Source organism: Balaenoptera musculus, chromosome 9 (genome assembly GCF_009873245.2).
Source record: "Balaenoptera musculus isolate JJ_BM4_2016_0621 chromosome 9, mBalMus1.pri.v3, whole genome shotgun sequence".
Taxonomy (NCBI): Eukaryota; Metazoa; Chordata; class Mammalia; order Artiodactyla; family Balaenopteridae; genus Balaenoptera; species Balaenoptera musculus.
The window spans coordinates 32,422,427-32,444,183 of record NC_045793.1 but is presented as its reverse complement, the minus strand read 5'-3'; positions in this window follow the sequence as shown (position 1 = coordinate 32,444,183).

Here is a 21,757-nt window from a genome sequence, read left to right as displayed (position 1 = left end):
CTGATATTTATCTATGAGGAAACTGGCCAAAGACTAACAACCAGACTGCTGTTGGTGGAAATGTTTCTCATCAAAGTTATTTTAAAAATTTGGCATAAATTTAGTCTGATTTTCTTACTGTCAGGGCAGAAGTCAGACTAACCTGTGAAAAACAGTCCTTTCTGAATATCTGAGAGCTGTTAAAATCAGCTAGAGCTGCTTTACTCTGCTGGAAAAGTTCCCTGGGAGAGTGATGGTGGGCTCATGTATTGCAGGTTTCCTAAGGATAAAAGCAGCCTGGGGTTAATTTTTAGAAAGCAGATAAAAAAATACCATGCTGGGGCCACCGCTTTTAAATTTGATTAGCTGCAGGATAACTACTATCTTATCTTCTTATAGAATTAACTGTTATCGATTTCTAGTCTGAGAGAATTTTTCCATCAGAATAAATACTTCAAATACTTGAGAAAGTATGAGAAAGTAAATATCCTGATTAGGAGGAAATCAAGAAAATGGTTAGTTCTGTTTCAGAATCCATCAGTCTGACATGCAGACATAAAAAATGGTCATGATCTGGCTCGTTCACTTTTCAACAAATTTAACAATTATAAAAACTTAATGACTACATGCTGTTAAAACTCCTTTTAGAAATTAGAAATTGGTTATGTGGCACTTTGCAATTCTTAGTCTCTTCATTAGTACTAAGTGTAATCTAATCACACTTACAGAGCTAAAACTGTGCCCTTGGTTGGAGGGGTAGCCTGGAGCCAGGAGAATTGGTACTTCCTGATTGTCAGGGTTAAATACTGAGCTCTATCCAGCCTCTCAAGAGGGTCCTTCTTCAGTGATCTTAAAAGCTCATCCAAGCCAAGGTGTTAATGGTTTAAAAGTATGTCCCAGGAGTGTTTTTGTTTGAAAGAAGAAATCTATAAACACAACAGTGGTATGAATAGCAATCCAGGGGGAATTTCAGCAATCTAGAGAAGACCATTTTTTTTGGAGGTTAGATTATAAAGTAGGTAACTGCTTTCTCTCTTTCTCTCTTCATATATATATATACACACATACACATATAGACACACAAGTAAATATATACATACATATATGTATGTATATATAATAACTGTTCCTGCTCCTTCTGGGGATGCTACTGAAAACAAGTTCATGTGCCCGATGCACAGAGAAGCCAAACAATACTGAAACGTTGGAGTTTGGAGCAGAGAAAAGTTAATTGCAGGGCCATGCAAGGAGATGGGGGCTCGTGCTCCAAAAAACCCAAACTCTCCGAAAGGTTTCAGCAAAGCAATTTTCTTTTTTAAATTTTTATTGAAGGGAAGGTGAGGGAGGGGTGTGGTTGGTCGTTGCAAACTTCTTGGTGTAGGATCCCCTGTTTCTGCATCTGTCCACCTACGTCAGGTAATGACGTTCCTGTAAACCTCCAACAAGATAAATGTTCTTCTTTGTTCTGCAACTTTTTATCTCTATATGAATGGAAAAGTATTATACCCTTAAAAGTCAGAGCCTTGAAAATGGGCTATCCTGTATATTTCAGGCTGTAGGCAAGATTCTTAACTGGAAGCAAAAGCAATAGAATACAAAGGTTAAAGTAAAAGAAACAGAATACAAAGGTTGAAGTAAAAAACAGATTTAAACTGGAGTCAGATTTGTTCTTCCCGATTACAGTGATTCTGATGAATGTTTGAGTGTCCTGGAGAATAAATTAAGATTCTCCATTCTGGGTGGCCAGAGATAGGACATCTGGGGATTGTTCACTTTACAACTCCCCTGACTTTTTTGCCCAGCCCTGGGAGTTTCACGCTACGCACGCCCTGTTGTTACAGCTAATGCTCAGGGTGATCCCTATGTAGATGACTGGGGATCTGCATAGCTCTCTTCTCTCTGTGGAACTCTGCCCTGTGTCTTCCAGCCACCTCTGCCTCCCTAAACCCTGTGGGATCTGACATTTACTATAATTTTCCTCGGTTGTGTAGTCTCTAGCATTGCTTCCTGCTGCGTAAGTGACTTTTTCTAAAAATTAGGCTCTGCAAAGGAAACAAATATGCAGTTGTTTTCCTCAAAGTACTTTGTAACCTATACAATTTAGTACAATCTCAGGATTTATAACACCTTTGTCAAAGAGGAAATCAATAACTTTTATTTGATCTAATAATAGTTTGTCTTGATAAATAATAATAAAAAAGATTCGACTTATTGTATGTTCCAAAAGTGTGTTACACACACTTTTTACTCTAAGCTGTATATGACTCATTCTAAGCATTAAAGTCAGAAAACAAACAACCAAAAGGATTCTGCAAGTTAGCTCAAGGTGCCTTCTAAAAACTATCATACAGATCATCTGGGTTTATTTTTACAGTTAACTTCAGCTAAATTTTTAAAAATCACAAAACAAAATCTGATTAATGTTCAGTTTAGTTCTTCATCTTCTGGGCCTTAGGTTAGAATGCCTTTTACCCTTGGTACCTGAGTCCTTTTTCCTCTTTGTGCTTATGTGAGGACAGGGAGTTCAGCTTCCCTCATTGCCCCCATCCCGCAGCATCCTCATATGTCTCTCCCTGCCCCACCTTTGCTCCCAAGGCAGGTCGGTCATATCTATTCTAGGAAGCAGAATCTAGTCTTAGTCTAAGTCTTTGACATATCTCAGTTTGTGAAGATTCCACATCCTTCCAGACCTCCAGCAAGATCAACTCTTTAAGGGTTTCACTGAAGACTACTAAAGGTTGTAGTTGGTAATATAACTTACCGTACATGTTGGGTCTTTCTTGGCCCTCAGCATTTTGCTGTACTAGAAAATCTCTCTTTAATCTTACGAGTTTATATATTTTAATGGAATGTACAACATTATTATAATAGAGGCTCCTTCCATGTCCAATAACTTGTACTCAATACAAGAGCAACAGGTCTCTGGTAGAGCTTCAGACACCATTCATTATAACCTCTCTAAACAGGTCTTTCAGGCCCAAGTGGCTTCTTGACTTAAAGATTGATCCTTGGGGAAAAATTATAATCTCATACTTAAAAACAGCACCTGGGAATTCCTTGGTGTTTAAGGTTAATATTCATTCTTAAAAGAAAAATAAGGGCAGGTTCAAAAGTAATTCTCGGAGAATTAAGAGATATTAATTAAGAGATATTAATGCTATGGAAACTTTGAAAAAGAGATGTGTAGAAATATATGAAGAAACCCAAATGGGAACAGAGGCAATTTATTCAGCACTTGCTACAGAAAGGGAGTCAGCCACAACCACTTGTGTTTGGCAGGGACCCAGAGGCAAGCAGGAGAGAGGGAAAACTTTAGAAAGAAAGGTAAGGCTTCAGGCATACTCTGATTGGAGGCTGATGGCAGGGGGAAGCTGGAGGTGGGCTAGCTAGAAGAGGGCCCTCTTAAGTGACTGACTGGTTTGATGTTCTCTGTTGTGGGTTCCCTCCCCAGGCTGGTAGTTCAGGAGTTTGTCAATTAGAATTTTCTTGTCATATATGATCTGGCCCTTGTCCATTTGTATAGTCAATCTTTAAAGTGTAATGACAGGGAATTTGCTTTAACAGATACTACAAAATAGATAACAAAGACAAAATTATGAAAACAGTGTTGAAATGGTTTAAAGATAGTCAAAACAATAGAACCAAACAGATAATCCAGCAGCTGACTTAAATTTGTATAGGAAATTAATTCAGAATGGAGGAAGACTCATATCTTACATAGAATGGAAGGGTTTCTTTTTGTTGTTGCTCTTGTTAACCAAATGACATTGGAAAAATTAGGAAATTATTTGGGACCCTACTTCCACATGAGAGTATACTCCAAGGAAATTCCAGGTGAACTAAAGTATAAATGTAAACAATTTAACAAATCTACATAGATGAATATTTGTTTAATCTCTAGATAAGTATTTTCTAAATGTATAATAATTAATATGTATCTCAAAGAGAAAAGTGTATATCTGAACACATAAAATTATAAAGCCCATGTACATCAAAAAGGTAATATTCTTGATATATACAGTTAATACAAATCATGAGGGAAACCCCTAAGGACCAAAACAAGAATAACTAAAAGTAAAGAAAAGACAAATTATAAAATTTGAAATAAATATACAAAAAGTTTAACCTTAAATGTAATAAAAGAATAAAAAACATAGCAGTAATAGTGAACCATTTTTCTTCTCTTAAATCAAAAAATGATTTAAAACTTTAACACTCACCGAGGAGCTCACGCAGAGATGTTTTCATATGTGCTGCTGGTAGGAGTTTAGACTGGAACAGTCAAAGGTAATTAGAAGGCAATTCGTCAATGTTTATTAATTGCCTAAATATTCTTACCCCTTTACCCAAGTGGACCTTATTGTAAAGAAATATGCAGAGAATGATATTCATTGCAGCATTATTTATAATAATGAAAATGTGGAAATAACTTGAATGTTTAATATTAAAATGATACTAAATAAATTATAGTACACCAATATAATGGACTATTATACAGCCATTAAAATATATTTGAGGAACATTTATAGGAATAGAAAGTGTTCATGCTACAATGTTAAAAGAAAATAAAGAAGGGAATACAGATTGCTCTGCTAAATATCCATATATCCATGAACATATACTTTTTCACACATCTCTGGTTATTTTACTATATAAATTCCAAGAAGTAGAATTATTAGGTATATATATTGTAAAGCTTTTCATACATATTACCAAATTTCCTTCCAAAAAGATCACATCAGTTAAATTCTTACCAGCAGTATATCTGAATACCATCTCATATGTGTACTTGTTTCCCTCACTTTCCCTAACATAAGGTATTAAGTATCTTTAAAATCTTTGTCAATGTGTTGGTAAAAAATGGTAATTCACTAATTTAATTTAATTCAATTTAGTTAAGGTTCATATGTTACAGGACTTTTTATTGCTTTTGTGTATGTATGAATTACCTATTTGTGATCTTTGCATATTGTGTGTTCATTTGTTTCTTTTTGACTGGTGAGAACACTTCATGTTTTGAAGAGAAAAAACTTGATCTCAGGTTATTCTATAACACTGTTATGAGTCAAGGCTCAGCAGAGGACCTTGAATATTTCTCATTGATTCAACATGTATTTACGAAATCACTGTTATCTGTAAGTCATGCTTCAAGATTCTGTAGGACCAAAGAAGTTGAATATGGTATAGTTCTTAACTTAAGCAAGTTACAAGTAAAATGGAGAGATTGATGTATACATAAAGTGTCAAGGCTATACTGAGTCACATGGTTAATTCTGAATTTGACAATGAGGTACGCTCTTTTAATAGAGTTATCTTTAAACTGTATCTTGACAGACAGGCTTGATTTGCAGCTGGTTGAATGAAGGCCATTCTGGGTTGAAGAGAACATGCAGGCATAGGAAGAATACCCGTGATGAGGCTGAGGCATGTGTTGTCTGAAGAAGCCTGGCTCTTCATCACCTTAGTGCATATGGTTGCATTTACCTTGTGAAGTGTTCAATCTCTGGATACAAGCTCTCAGGTACTGAAGGTCAGATACTCATTCTTATAAGTGTTCTCAGAACTAACTGTGTTTAAGGAAGCTGATGTATTATTAAAAAAATATAATTAAAAACTGTGCACTAAAAATCTATTAAAAAGTGAAAAGACAAATGGAAGATTGAATATGTTGTTTTGAAAAAACTATAAATAATTAGTATGCAGATGTAATTAATCTTAGAAGTCAATAACCCAATCACCAAATAGGCAAATAATATTAATAATTGATATACAATAGAGGAAAACCAAATACTCCCCCCACAAACATATGAAATGATTCTTAACCTCATTAGCAATCAGGAAAATGCAAATTAAAACTTATGATTATAATTTATAACCATCCATTTGTCAAAAACTAAAATGTATGACAATATTAATTATTATTGAAAATATAAAGTAATCAGAGCTGTCACAAACTTTTAGTGGAACTCCTATTAGTGCAAACATTAGAAGAACAATTCGTAAATACTGGTAAAGTTAAAGACATGCATATTCTTTGGCCAGGAATTCTATTTCCATAGACAAAATGTTGCCAATATAAACAAGGCTTTATGTTTAAAATTGATCAGTGCAGCATTTTGTAATAGTTGAAAATTGAAAGGCACCTCAATGTTCATTAACTAGAGAACAATTAATATAAATTGTGGTGTGTTCATGCAATGTGCAGTACATTTATCCACAAATACCATAGTTTCAATGAACAAAAAATACTTACAAAATTAATATTGATAGAAAAAGGAGTTTTGCAGAAGGACATCTTAAGTATAAGGACATTCATATAAAATATAAAAATAAATAAAATATACATTTTCATGTGTACATACATAATTAGTAAAGTATGGAAGCATGTATTGGAATAATAAATACAAAACTTATACTATTAAAAAAAATTTATACTATTTTTTGGGGGGAGAAAGAATGATTAGAATGGGATCAGAGATTGTTATCCAAGGATGATTTTAAAATGACTTGAGGCAAATATGGAAAAATAAGTGAGATAGATCAACAGGTGTTTTATATTATTCTCTCTACTCAATGCTTAAAAAATACCACAAATATTTGAACATATGTTCTTTTTTATATTAAAATAATGATAAATTAATATTTCTTATATGTGTAATATTTACATGTCTCTTTCTCCTTTTATTTCTCTTGTAATTAATGCTAGCTAAAGATGTATTTTGTCTAAATCTTCTTTTTCTAATTGAGGCACAGTTGATGTACAGTATTATATACATTTCAGGTGTACAACACAGTGATTCACAATTTTCAAAGGTTATTGTCTAAGTCTTTTGAATTAAGCTCACCCAATAGAGATAATCAGTAAAAGATTAGAGATTTTTTTTAAAAAATTGAACACAGATTTTGATTGTGCTCACTATGATGTTGGTGTTTCCAATGGCTGAGGACCACTAGCATTAGGAAATCTGAAAGGTGTCAATTTAACTTTACAATTTTGTTTAGGGCAAGGCTTGGTATATATTTCAACCCAACTCATAGAAATATCTGTTGTTTTACTTCTAACAACTAGCTTTGATGGAACAGAAGACAATATGAAGGATGTTTTTTGATTAAACCGTTTGGCATTAAGGAGTAAATGATTAATAGTTCAATTAAGGTCCTGCCAAATAAATTTGCTTTGGAAATTATTCACCTTAGTGACTCAAATAAATGCTCCTCCTTCTATCCTTTCTTTTGATAATACCATGTCTAGGATATATTTTATTTACTCATTTCCCTACTGAATTTAATACATATGTTGATGAAATATCTAAATGGTTTTGAATTGTTAAGCTTTCTAGTAACAAAAATTTAAAATGAAAGCTGCTGTAAATAGTGGAAATGTATTCACATTAGAAATTAGTACCATTATTAACATTTTTGTAATTGATGATTGAGCTCCTACTATGTGTCACTGTCACAGTGGAGCTATAGTTGGGGCTTTGCCCTCAAGAGATCTTTAAAACCTTCTTGGAGACAGAATTTTTTTCCATTGACAAATGTTGAAGGCATTCTAGAATAGGCTGAAAATTCCTATTCCTTACATCTAACAATGGAAGAAAAGTTGCTGGTACATTGAATATACCATTTGACTTGTCCAGTGTAAATATTGTATCTATAAATATTGCTGAGTTATTCATGCCCCAAAGCACTTTTAACTATTGCATACACATTTTAGAAAGTGTTTTATAATACATTCACAAAATCACATTCCCTGCTCATTCAGGATGGATACATTCTTGTCCTTTTCCCTCTGTCATTTGATGGTCAGCATTCAAAGTAGGCACAAAGTATGTCCAATGATAAAATTTCAGTGATAATTTATATCAAAAAAAGAATATTGCTCTTAATTTTGTTTCTATTTCAGGACATATGTAGCTAGAAATCAATCATTTGAAAATAAGGGTTTAAAATAATTTCCCCAAGTAAAACATCTATTTATATTAACACCTGTGGTTTTGTTGGATTTTAATATTCCATTGATCCAATAATGTATTATGATATTTTTTTCTCATTAGGAAAATTAATTTTCTCTTTAGCATTCACATGTATACTGAAACAGTGACCAGTGGACCATATAAAATACTGAGTATCATAGAAGGTATAGTTGCAAACAGCACTAGTAGGGTGCTTAGTGTGTCACTTAGTAGGGGTAGGGGCTAACCTGTGAAAAATTAAAGCCTTTATATTGAAATATGATTTATTCATTTATTAGGGCAGGTTTATTTATGACCTTCACAGGGTTTAAAATGTACCATGATCAATAGGAAAATATATTTAGAAGAAATAAGACATATACATACATAATTATTAAAGAAGATTGGATTTTCCAAAAAAATAGATTCATAGAGCAAGCCATGAGAGTCAGGGGCATGAGAGTTTATGTCTTGCTTTGTGGTGAAGGTGGAATTTGATCTTGACTTTAAAGAATAAATAGGATTTAGATGTGGTACTGATAGGAGTTGGAAAGAGCATTTCCAACAAAGGAGAAATTTAGCAAAGGTGCAGAGCCTGCAAACTATGGGATATATATTGGGACCTGTGAGGTTGATTAGAAGCCAATCTGGATGTAAGGAAAGAGCAGAAAGAAAGGCTAAAAGGCAAGTGGGGACAGATCAAAAAGATTTGAATAACAGATTAAGAAGTAGGTGATGAAAAACAATTATAATAATGTTAATGGATAATATTACTTAAAATTGACTGAATTATTACTATATGCCAGTTCCTTTTCTGAGCACTTGCCACGTATTAGCTCATTTAATTCTCACAACAATTCTGTGAGTTGATTCTATAATTTTCCTCAGTTTGTAAATGAGAAAATAGAGATTCTGAGTAGTTTAGTAACTTGTCCCAGGTCAAACAGCTACTAAACAATTGAATCCAGTCAGTCTTACTCTGGATCATTGCTGTTCAATATGGTAACCACTAGCCCCATGTGGCTGCTGAACACTTGTGAGGTGACTAGTGTGACTGAGAGACTGAATTTTTAAATTTCATTTAATGTTGATTAATTTTAACTTAAATAGTCACACAGTGGCTAGTGGCTAGCACACTGCACAGCACCTCTCTGGAGTGTACTCTCTTTATCATTCCATTTTTGAGCAGAGGAGGGTTATCACGATGATGCTCTATAGCAATATCTTCCAAAGTATCTTCTATGGAATATGGTCTTACATAAACAAATTCAAAGTCCAAGTAAGAGAAGGAAAAATTACATAGTATTTCCCCCATTGGAAACTCATACTCACATTAGTATATTTAAGGCTATATAGTAAATATATCATTTACTTTTTAAAAAAAAAATCTAGTAATGGAAAACCTCCTAACAAACAAAAGTCCAGGACCAGACAGCTTCACTGGTGAATTCTATCACACATTCAAAAATTAATACAAATCCTTCTCAACCTCTTCCAAAAATAGAACAGGAGGGAACTCTTTATGAGGCCAACATTACCCTGATACCAAAACCAAAGATGCAACAAGAAAAGAAAATCATAGGCCAGTATCCCTGATGAACATAAATTCAAAATTCCTTAACAAAATATTAGGAAACTGAATTCAGCAACACATTGAAAGGATCATACACCATGATCAAGTGCAATTTATTCTAGAGATGAAAGGATGGTTCAACATCCTCAAATCAATCAACGTGCTACATCACATTAACAAAATGAAGAATAAAAATCATATGATCAGTTCAATAGATGCAGAAAAGGCATTTGACAAAATTCAACATCCATTTATTATAAAAATTCTCAACAAAGTAGATATAGAAGGAACATACCTCATGTAATAAAGACCAGGTGTGACAAATCCCCGGCTAACATCATACTCAACAGTGAAATGCTGAAAGCCTTTCCTCTAAGATCAGGAACAAGACAAGGATTCCCACATTTGCCACTTTTATTCAACATAGTATTGGAAGTCCTGGCCAGAGCAATCAGTTACAAAAGAGAAATAAAAGGCATCCAAACTGGAAAGGAAGAAGAAAACTGTCACTATATGCAGGTGACATTATATATAGAAAACCCTAAAGGTTCCATCAAAAAAATTGTTAGAACAGTAAACAGATTCAGTAAAGTTGTAGGACACAAAATCAATACACAAAAATCTGTTGTGTTTCCATATACTAATAAAAAAGATCAAAAAGAAAGAAAACCATCCCATTTACAATTGCATCAAAAGAATAAAACAACTAGGAATAAATTTAGATAAGGAGGCGACCCGTGTATTGAAGAATATTGAACACTATGAGACATTAATAAAAGAAATCAAAGAAGACACACATAAATGGAAAGATATACCATGCTCATGGATTGGAAGAATCAATATTTTTTAAATGTCTATGTTACCAAAAACAATCTACAAATTCAATGCAATCCTTATCAAAATTCAAATGGCATTTTTCAAAGAAATAGAACAAATAATCCTAAAATTTGTATGGAACCACAGAAGACCCTGAATAGCCAAAGCAATCTTGAAAAAGAACAAAGCTGGAGGCATTATATTCCCTGATTTCAAACTATACTACAAAGCATTAGTAATTAGAACAGACATATAGATCAATGAAACAGAATTGAGAGCCCAGAAATAAATCCATGTGTATAATGGGGAAAGGATAATCTTCTTCAATAAATGGTGTTGAGAAAATTGGACAGCACTGTGCAAAAGAATAAAACTTGCCCACTATCTCACATCATGCATAAAGATAAGCTCAAAATGGATTAGAGACTTGAACGTAAGAACTGAAACCATAGAAGTCCTAGAAGAAAACATAGTCAGTAAGCTCCTTGACATAGGTCTTGGCAATAATTTTTTGAATTAGCACCAAAAGCAAAAGTAACAAAAGCAAAAATAAATAGATGGAACTACATTGTACTAAAAAGCTTCTGCACAGCAAAGGAAACCATCAACAAAGTGAAAGACAACCTACTGAATGGGAGAAAACATTTCTGATCATATATCTGATAAGGGGCTAATATCCAATATATATAAAAACTCATACAACTCAATATCAAAAAACAAATATAAAATTGGGTAGGAGATCTGAATAGACGTTTCCCAAAAGAAGACATACGATGGCCAAAAAGTATATGAAAAGATGCTCAACATCACTAATCATCAGGGAAATGCAAATTAAAACCACAATGAGATATCACTTTACATCTGTCAGAATGGCTATTATGAAAAAGATACGAGATAAGTGTTGGCAAGGGTATGGAGAAACAGGAACTCTTTTTTTTTTTTTTTTGCATTCCCATTTTATTTTATTTTATTATTTTATTTATTTATTTATTTATTTTTAACATCTTTATTGAAGTATAATTGCCTTACAATAGTGTGTTAGCTTCTGCTTTATAACAAAGTGAATCAGTTATACATATACAATAGGTTCCCATTTCTCTTCCCTCTTGCATCTCCCTCCCTCCCACCCTCCCCATCCCACCCCTCTAGGTGGTCACAAAGCACCGAGCTGATCTCCCTGTGCTATGCGGCTGCTTCCCACTAGCTATCTATTTTACATTTGGTAGTGTATATATGTCCATGACACTCTCTTACCCTGTCCCATCTCACCCCACCCCCTCCCCATATCCTCAAGTCCATTCTCTAGTAGGTCTGTGTCTTTATTCCCGTCTTGCCACTAGGTTCTTCATGGCCTTTTTTTTTTTTTTTTTTTTTCTTAGATTCCGTATATATGTGTTAGCATACTGTATTTGTTTTTCTCTTTCTGACTTACTTCACTCTGTATGACAGACTCTAACTCCATCCACCTCATTACAAATACCTCCATTTCATTTCTTTTTATGGCTGAGTAATATTCCATTGTATATATGTGCCACATCTTCTTTATCCATTCATCTGTCGATGGACATTTAGGTTGCTTCCAGGTCCTGGCTATTGTAAATAGAGCTGCAATGAACATTGTGGTACATGACACTTTTTGACCTATGGTTTTCTCAGGGTATATACCCAGTAGTGGGATTGCTGGGTCGTATGGTAGTTCTATTTGTAGTTTTTTAAGGAACCTCCATACTGTTCTCCATAGTGGCTGTATCAATTTACATTCCCACCAACAGTGCAAGAGTGTTCCCTTTCCTCCACACCCTCTCCAGCATTTATTGTTTCTAGATTTTTTGATGATGGCCATTCTGACCGGTGTGAGATGATATCTCATTGTAGTTTTGATTTGCATTTCTCTAATGATTAATGATGTTGAGCATTCTTTCATGTGTCTGTAGGCCATCTGTATATCTTCTTTGGAGAAATGTCTATTTAGGTCTTCTGCCCATTTTTGGATTGGGTTGTTCGTTTTTTTGTTATTGAGCTGCATGAGCTGCTTGTAAATCTTGGAGATTAATCCTTTGTCAGTTGCTTCATTTGCAAATATTTTCTCCCATTCTGATGGTTGTCTTTTGGTCTTGTTTATGGTTTCCTTTGCTGTGCAAAAGCTTTTAAGTTTCATTAGGTCCCATTTGTTTATTTGTGTTCTTATTTCCATTTCTCTGGGAGCTGGGTCAAAAAGAATCTTGCTGTGATGTATGTCATAGAGTGTTCTGCCTATGTTTTCCTCTAAGAGTTTGATAGTGTCTGGCCTTACACTTAGGTCTTTAATCCATTTGGAGTTTATTTTTGTGCATGGTGTCAGGGAGTGTTCTAATTTCATACTTTTACATGTAGCTGTCCAATTTTCCCAGCACCACTTATTGAAGAGGCTGTCTTTTCTCCACTGTATATGCTTGCCTCCTTTATCAAAGATAAGGTGACCATATGTGTGTGTGTTTATCTCTGGGCTTTCTATCCTGTTCCATTGATCTATATTTCTGTTTTTGTGCCAGTACCAAACTGTCTTGATTACTGAAGCTTTGTAGTATAGTCTGAAGTCAGGGAGCCTGATTCCCCCAGCTCCATTTTTCGTTCTCAAGATTGCTTTGGCTATTCGGGGTCTTTTGTGTTTCCATACAAATTGTGAAATTTTTTGTTCTAGTTCTGTGAAAAATGCCAGTGGTAGTTTGATAGGGATTGCATTGAATCTGTAGATTGCTTTGGGTAGTAGAGTCATTTTCACAATGTTGATTCTTCCAATCCAGGAACATGGTATATCTCTCCATCTATTTGTATCGTCTTTAATTTCTTTCATCAGTGTCTTATAATTTTCTGCATACAGGTCTTTTGTCTCCTTAGGTAGGTTTATTCCTAGATATCTTATTCTTTTTGTTGCAATGGTAAACGGGAGTGTTTTCTTAATTTCACTTTCAGATTTTTCGTCATTAGTGTATAGAAATGCAAGCGATTTCTGTGCATTAATTTTGTATCCTGCTACTTTACCAAATTCATTGATTAGCTCTAGGAGTTTTCTGGTAGCATCTTTAGGATTCTCTATGTATAGTATCATGTCATCTGCAAATAGTGACAGCTTTACTTCTTCTTTTCCGATTTGGATTCCTTTTATTTCTTTGTCTTCTCTGATCGCTGTGGCTAACACTTCCAAAACTATGTTGAATAATAGTGGTGAGAGTGGGCAACCTTGTCTTGTTCCTGATCTTAGTGGAAATGGTTTCAGTTTTTCACCATTGAGGACAATGTTGGCTGTGGGTTTGTCATATATGGCCTTTATTATGTTGAGGAAAGTTCCCTCTATGCCTACTTTCTGCAGGGCTTTTATCATAAATGGGTGTTGAATTTTGTCGAAAGCTTTCTCTGCATCTATTGAGATGATCATATGGTTTTTCTCCTTCAATTTGTTAATATGGTGTATCACATTGATTGATTTGCGTATATTGAAGAATCCTTGCATTCCTGGGATAAACCCCACTTGATCATGGTGTATGATCCTTTTAATGTGCTGTTGGATTCTGTTTGCGAGTATTTTGTTGAGGATTTTTGCATCTATGTTCATCAGTGATATTGGCCTGTAGTTTTCTTTCTTTGTGACATCTTTGTCTGGTTTTGGTATCAGGGTGATGGTGGCCTCGTAGAATGAGTTTGGGAGTGTTCCTCCCTCTGCAATATTTTGGAAGAGTTTGAGAAGGATAGGTGTTAGCTCTTCTCTAAATGTTTGATAGAATTCACCTGTGAAGCCATCTGGTCCTGGGCTTTTGTTTGTTGGAAGGTTTTTAATCACAGTTTCAATTTCAGTGCTTGTGATTGGTCTGTTCATATTTTCTATTTCTTCCTGGTTCAGTCTCGGCAGTTTGTGCATTTCTAAGAATCTGTCCATTTCTTCCAGGTTGTCCATTTTATTGGCATAGAGTTGCTTGTAGTAATCTCTCATGATCTTTTGTATTTCTGCAGTGTCAGTGGTTATTTCTCCTTTTTCATTTCTAATTCTATTGATCTGAGTCTTCTCCCTTTTTCTCTTGATGAGTCTGGCTAATGGTTTATCAATTTTGTTTATCTTCTCAAAGAACCAGCTTTTAGTTTCATTGATTTTTGCTATTGTTTCCTTCATTTCTTTTTCATTTATTTCTGACCTGATCTTTGTAATTTCTTTCCTTCTGCTGGCTTTGGGGTTTTTTTGTCCTTCTTTCTCTAATTGCTTTAGGTGCAAGGTTAGGTTGTTTATTCGAGATGTTTCCTGTTTCTTGAGGTAGGCTTGTATTGCTATAAACTTCCCTCTTAGCACTGCTTTTGCTGCGTCCCATAGGTTTTGGGTCGTCGTATCTCCATTGTCATTTATTTCTAGGTATTTTTTGATTTCCCCTTTGATTTCTTCAGTAATCACTTCATTATTAAGTAATGTATTGTGTAGCCTCCATGTGTTTGTATTTTTTACAGATCTTTTCCTGTAATTGATATCTAGTCTCATAGCGTTGTGGTCGGAAAAGATACTTGATACGATTTCAATTTTCTTAAATTTACCAAGGCTTGATTTGTGACCCAAGATATGATCTATCCTGGAGAATGTTCCATGAGCACTTGAGAAAAATGTGTATTCTGTTGTTTTTGGGTGGAATGTCCTATAAATATCAATTAAGTCCATCTTGTTTAATGTATCATTTAAAGCTTGTGTTTCCTTACTTATTTTCATTTTGGATGATCTGTCCATTGGTGAAAGTGGGGTGTTAAAGTCCCCTACTATGATTGTGTTGCTGTCGATTTCCCCTTTTATGGCTGTTAGTACTTGCCTTATGTATTGAGGTGCTCCTATGTTGGGTGCATAAATATTTACAATTGTTATATCTTCCTCTTGGATCGATCCCTTGATCATTATATAGTGTCCTTCTTTGTCTCTTGTAATATTCTTTATTTTAAAGTCTATTTTGTCTGATATGAGAATTGCTACTCCAGCTTTCTTTTGATTTCCATTTGCATGGAATATCTTTTTCCATCCCCTCACTTTCAGTCTGTATGTGTCTCTAGGTCTGAAGTGGGTCTCTTGTAGACAGCATATATATGGGTCTTGTTTTTGTATCCATTCAGCCAGCCTGTGTCTTTTGTTGGGAGCATTTAATCCATTTACATTCAAGGTAATTATCGATATGTATGTTCCTATTCCCATTTTCTTAAATGTTTTGGGTTTGTTATTGTAGGTGTTTTCCTTCTCTTGTGTTCTTGCCTAGAGAAGTTCCTTTAGCATTTGTTTTAAAGCTGGTTTGGTAGTGCTGAACTCTCTCAGCTTTTGCTTGTCTGTAAAGGTTTTAATTTCTCCATCGAATCTAAATGAGATCCTTGCTGGGTAGAGTAATCTTGGTTGTAGGTTCTTCTCCTTCATCACTTTAAGTATATCCTGCCACTCCCTTCTGGCTTGCAGAGTTTCTGCTGAAAGATCAGATGTTAACCTTATGGGGATTCCCTTGTGTGTTATTTGTTTTTTTTCCCTTGCTGCCTTTAATATGTTTTCCTTATATTTAATTTTTGACAGTTTGATTAATATGTGTCTTGGCGTGTTTCTCCTTGGGTTTATCCTGTATGGGACTCTCTGTGCTTCCAGGACTTGATTAACTATTTCCTTTCCCATATTAGGGAAGTTTCAACTATAATCTCTTCAAATATTTTCTCAGTCCCTTTCTTTTTCTCTTCTTCTTCTGGGACCCCTATAATTCGAATGTTGGTGCGTTTAATGTTGTCCCAGAGGTCTCTGAGACTGTCCTCAGTTCTTTTCATTCTTTTTTCTTTATCCTGCTCTGCAGTAGTTATTTCCACCATTTTATCTTCCAGGTCACTTATCCTTTCTTCTGCCTCAGTTATTCTGCTATTGATCCCATCTAGAGTATTTTTAATTTCATTTATTGTGTTTTTCATCATTGCTTGATTCCTCTTTAGTTCTTCTACGTCCTTGTTAAATGTTTCTTGCATTTTGTCTATTCTATTTCCAAGATTTTGGATCATCCTCACTATCATTATTCTGAATTCTTTTTCAGGTAGACTACCTATTTCCTCTTCATTTGTTAAGTCTAGTGTCTTTTGACCCTGCTCCTTCATCTGCTGTGTGTTTTTCTGTCGTCTCATTTTGCTTATCTTACTGTGTTTGGGGTCTCCTTATCACAGGTTGCAGGTTTGTAGTTCCCGTTGTTTTTGGTATCTGTCCCCAGTGGCTAAGGTTGGTTCAGTGGGTTGTGTAGGCTTCCTGGTGGAAGGAACTAGTGCCTGAGCTCTGGTGTATGAGGCTGGATCTTGTCTTTCTGGTGGGCACGTCCACGTCTGGTGGTGTATTTTGGGGTGTCTGTGGCCTTATTATGATTTTAGGCAGCTTCTCTGCTAATGGATGGGGCTGTGTTCCTGTCTTGCTAGTTGTTTGGCATAGGGTGTTCAGCACTGTAGCTTGCTGGTCATTGGGTGATGCTGGGTCTTGATGTTGAGACGGAGATCTCTGAGAGATTTTTGCCGTTTGGTATTATGTGGAGCTGGGAGGTCTCTTGTGGACCAGTGTCCTGAAGTTGGCTCTCCCACCTCCGAGGTACGGCCCTGATGCCTGGCTGAAGCACCAAGAGCCTTTCGTCCACACGGCTCAGAGTAAAAGGGAGAAAAAATAGAAAGAAAGGAAGGAAGGAAGGAAGGAAGGAAGGAAGGAAGGAAGGAAGGAAGGAAGGAAGGAAGGAAGGAAGGAAGGAAGGAAGGAAGGAAGGAAGGAAGGAAGGAAGGAAGGAAGGAAGGAAGGAAGGAAGGAAGGAAGGAAGGAAGGAAGGAAGGAAGGAAGGAAGGAAGGAAGGAAGGAAGGAAGGAAGGAAGGAAGGAAGGAAGGAAGGAAGGAAGGAAGGAAAGGAAGGAAGGAAGGAAGGAAGGAAGGAAGGAAGGAAGGAAGGAAGGAAGGAAGGAAGGAAGGAAGGAAGGAAGGAAAGGAAGGAAGGAAGGAAGGAAGGAAGGAAGGAAGGAAGGAAAGGAAGGAAGGAAGGAAGGAAGGAAGGAAGGAAGGAAGGAAGGAAGGAAGGAAGGAAGGAAGGAAGGAAGGAAGGAAGGAAGGAAGGAAGGAAGGAAGGAAGGAAGGAAGAAAGAAGAAAGAAAGAAAGAAAGAAAGAAAGGAAAGAAAGAAAGAAGCTATAATATAGTGAAGTAAAATAAAGCTATTATAAAGCAAAGCTATACAGACAAAATCTCCCCCAGAAGCATATGCATATACACTCACAAAAAAAAAAAAGGAAAAGGGGAAAAATTAATATATCCTGCTCCCAAAGTCCACCTCCTGAATTTGGGATGATTCGTTGTCTATCCAGGTATTCAACAGATGCAGGCACATCAAGTTGTTTGTGGAGTTTTAATCCGCTTCTTCTGAGGCTGCTGGGAGAGATTTCCCCTCCTCTACTCTGTTCGCACAGCTCCTGGGGATCAGCTTTGGATTTGGACCCGCCTCTGCGTGTAGGTCGCCTGAGGGCGTCTGTTCCCCGCCCAGACCGGACGGGGTTAAAGGAGCAGCTGCTTTGGGGGCTCTGGCTCACCCAGGCCGCGGGGAGGGAGGGGTACAGAGGAGGCGGGGCGAGCCTGCGGCGTCAGAGGCCGGCGTGACGTTGCAGCAGCCTGAGGCGCGCAGTGCGTTCTCCCGGGGATGTTGTCCCGGGATCACGGGACGCTGGCAGTGGCGGGCTGCACGGGCTCCCGGGAGGGGCGGCGCGGAGAGTGACCTGTGCTCGCACACAGGCTTTCTGGAGGCGGCAGCAGCAGCCCCAGCGTCTCACGCCCGTCTCTGGGGTCCGCGCTGACCGCCGCGGCTCGCGCCAGTCTCTGGAGTTCGTTTCGGCGGCGCTCTGAATCCCCTCTCCCTGCCCGCCGCGAAACAAAGAGGCAAGAAAAAGTCTCTTGCCTCTTCGGCAGCTGCAGACTTTTTCCCGGTCTCCCTCCCAGCCAGCTGTGGTGCGCCAACCCCTTCAGGCTGTGTTCACGCCGCCAATCCCAGTCCTCTCCCTGCGATCCAACTGAAGCCCGAGCCTCCGCTCCCAGCCCCGCCCGCCCCGGCGGGGGAGCAGACAAGCCTCTCGGGTTGGTGAGCGCTGCTCGGCGCCGAGCCTCTGTGCGGGAGTCTCTCCGTTTTTCCCTCTGCGCCCCTGTTGCTATGGGATCCGCGCTGTTAGCCGCGGCTCGCGCCCGTCTCTGAAGTTCGTTTAGGCGGCGCTCTGAATCCCCTCTCCTCGCGCACCAGGGAACAGGGAAGAAAAAGTCTCTTGCCTCTTCGGCAGCTGCAGACTTTTTCCCCAGACTCCCTCCCGGCTAGCTGTGGCGCACTAACCCCTTCAGGCTGTGTTCACGCCGCCAACCCCAGTCCTCTCCCTGCGATCCGAAGCCCGAGCCTCAGCTCCCAGCCCCGCCCGCCCCGGCGGCTGAGCAGACAAGCCTCTTGGGCTGGTGAGTGCTGGTCAGCGCCGAGCCTCCGTGCGGGAAGTGCGGGAATCTCTCCGCTTTGCCCTCCGCACCCCTGTGGCTGTGCTCTCCTCCGTGACTCCGAAGCTTCCCCCCTCTGCCACCCGCAGTCTCTGCCCGCGAAGGGGCTCCTAGTGCGTGGAAATCTTTCCTCCTTCACAGCTCCCTCCCACTGGTGCAGGTGCCGTCCCTATTCTTTTGTCTCTGTTATTTCTTTTTTCTTTTGCCCTACCCAAGTACCGGGGGAGTTTCTTGCCTTTTGGGAGGTCTGACGTCTTCTGCCAGCGTTCAGTGGGTGTTCTGTAGGAGCAGTTCCACGTGTAGATGTATTTCTACTGTATCTGTGGGAAGGAAGGTGATCTCCGCGTCTTACTCTTCCGCCATCTTCTCGAAACAGGAACTCTTATGCACTGTTGTTGGGAATGTACATTGGTGCAGTCACTATGGAAAACGATATGGAGGCTCTTAAAAAAATTAAAAATATCGGTAGAACTACCATATAATACTGCAATCAACTCCTGAAGGAAATGAAGAAGGAAATGAAAACACTAACTCAAAAAGTTACGTGCACCTCCATGTTCACTGGAGCATTATTTACAATAGCCAAGACACAGAAACAATCTAAGTGTCCACTGGTGGATGAATGGGTAAAGTAAATATGATCTACATTTCTTTCCTTCTATCTATCATCTGTCTGTCTATCTATCTATCTATCTATCTATTTATCTATCTATATTAGAATATTATTCAGTCATCAAAAAGAAGGAAATCTTGCTATTTGCTACAACATGGGTGGACCTCTTATTTCACATTATGCTAAGTGAAATAAGTCAGACAGAGAAAGACATATACCATGTGATCTCACTTACATATGGAATCTTAAAAAAAAAAAAGAAGCTTACAGATACAAAGAACAGATTGGAGGTTGCCAGAGGCAGGGGTGGGGGGTGAGAGAAATGGGTGAACTGGTTTTTTGTCTGTTGGTTTAAATAAATTGTTTAAATTTTAAAAAATCTAGTTTTTTCCTAACTTATTTGGCTAGGCTTTTATTTACTTAACACATTGAGCTAGTGTTTTGCTTAAGATGCTCTGAGGTAATGTTCTCTTGGATGATTAAAATGACAGTAAGAGTTAGGAAGCTATTAAGTGAGGAGAGACTAGAGACTTATTAGCCATGAGGCTGATTACTTGATGTGGGTAGGTGAGAATTAATCAGGGTTTCATTTGGGAAATGACAGTGAAAGTGGAAAGGGGTCTGTGAGTGTGTATGTGTGTTCTTGAGCATGCAAGCATGTGTGCATATCTGATGTGGGAGATTGTATATGAGGTTTACCAGAATTTCAAGTCTAATTAGCTGGGAGGATGGTCAGATATTAACAAAAATATGGAATAAGAGAAGAAATATATTTATGGGGGTGATGTTCAGATTTGTATATTATTAGATTGAAGTGTTTATAGAATAGGTTCATTTAGCAGATATACCAAGTATGTATACAGGTATACTTAGTAGGAAGTTTGAATTGTGGGTTGGCTTTAGAGCACAGAGGAGAGGATATGGCTGTAGGTAGAGATTTTAGCGTCATCCACATAGAGGAGCTAATTGAAACCTTGAGGATAAATAAAATTGCTAAGAGGAAGTGGGCAGATGGAGAAAAGAAGAGGGTCAAACACAGAACCTTATATTAAGAGTTTATCTGTAAATTAATGTAGCTTATGTATTGTGTGTAAGTTTGTTTGTGTGTGTAATCCATTCCATTTGAAATATTCTGAGACATAAAAAACAACTGGAGGCTCAAATAAAACCTAAAGATCTAATTTTATATTAATTTTTATTTTATATAAATGAATTCTTATGCCCAATTAACTCTTCCCCTAAGAAAATCAATAAATATACACTGATAATTAGTAATAAGTAATTCCTTGAAAAAGGTTGTAAAATATTATTAATTTCATGATAGAACAGCAAAAGTCATTCACAACTTAAAATAGAAAAACAAAATGCATTTCTGTATATTTTTATTGAATTTAAAATGTGAAAAAATGGACTAAATTTGAGCATGAGTGATGGCAGAACTCAACGATGACCTAATAGAAATTAGACATGAGTTTCTCAAGTTTTTTTCATTGGAAACTTTTTTTTTGGAATGTGTACAGAAAACTTACGTATAGGAACATCAGACCATCAGTACAAGATTCTAAAACTTTTTCCACCAGTCCTATTTAAATATTTATACAAATTACTTAAGAAAGGTTTTAACAAGGCATGAATCTTTACTGGCTTTAGTCAGGAAGTTAATATCGTAGCACTTACACATGTCCCTGTAAGTTCTTAATATTAAATTCACAATGATACATGATGTAAGTTGAGGTAAGGTTTAAAAAAGTAAAAAAAAATTGCTTTATATAGGTGAAAAATTTAATCCTCATATTTGCGGATTTAAGAAATGACAATTATTATCACTGGAGGAGAAATCTATTGGCTTCTCCTCTCCTCTCCACCTGTCATTTAGTAAATATGAACTACTACTTAATATTTAGTAAATATTAAGTAAGGAGCATTCTTGAAATTTAAACCTCCTCTTCAGGATCACTATACTTGCCAGGAGATGGCAATAGTGTACTTTGTTCTATGGTCCAGAAAACAAACCTATAAGCCAAAGGTTACCTCAGCGATGCATTATGTAATACGGTGTTAATTAAACATTTTGTTTCATTCCACTCATTAAGATTATTAGTTATCCTGCCATGTCTGTACTAAAAGCTCAATTTGTTTTACCTCAGTAATATAATATATGCTTTAACTGAATGACCTGTTTCATTTTGCAGTTTATTTTAAAGAAATGGTCTAGCCTTGAAAAGAAGAAAAAGAAAAATATTTATGTATTAAAAGCCCAGAGGTTGTTAGGTTTATAAATAATAAACTGCAAAGATGCCAGTGGAGCTCAAACCT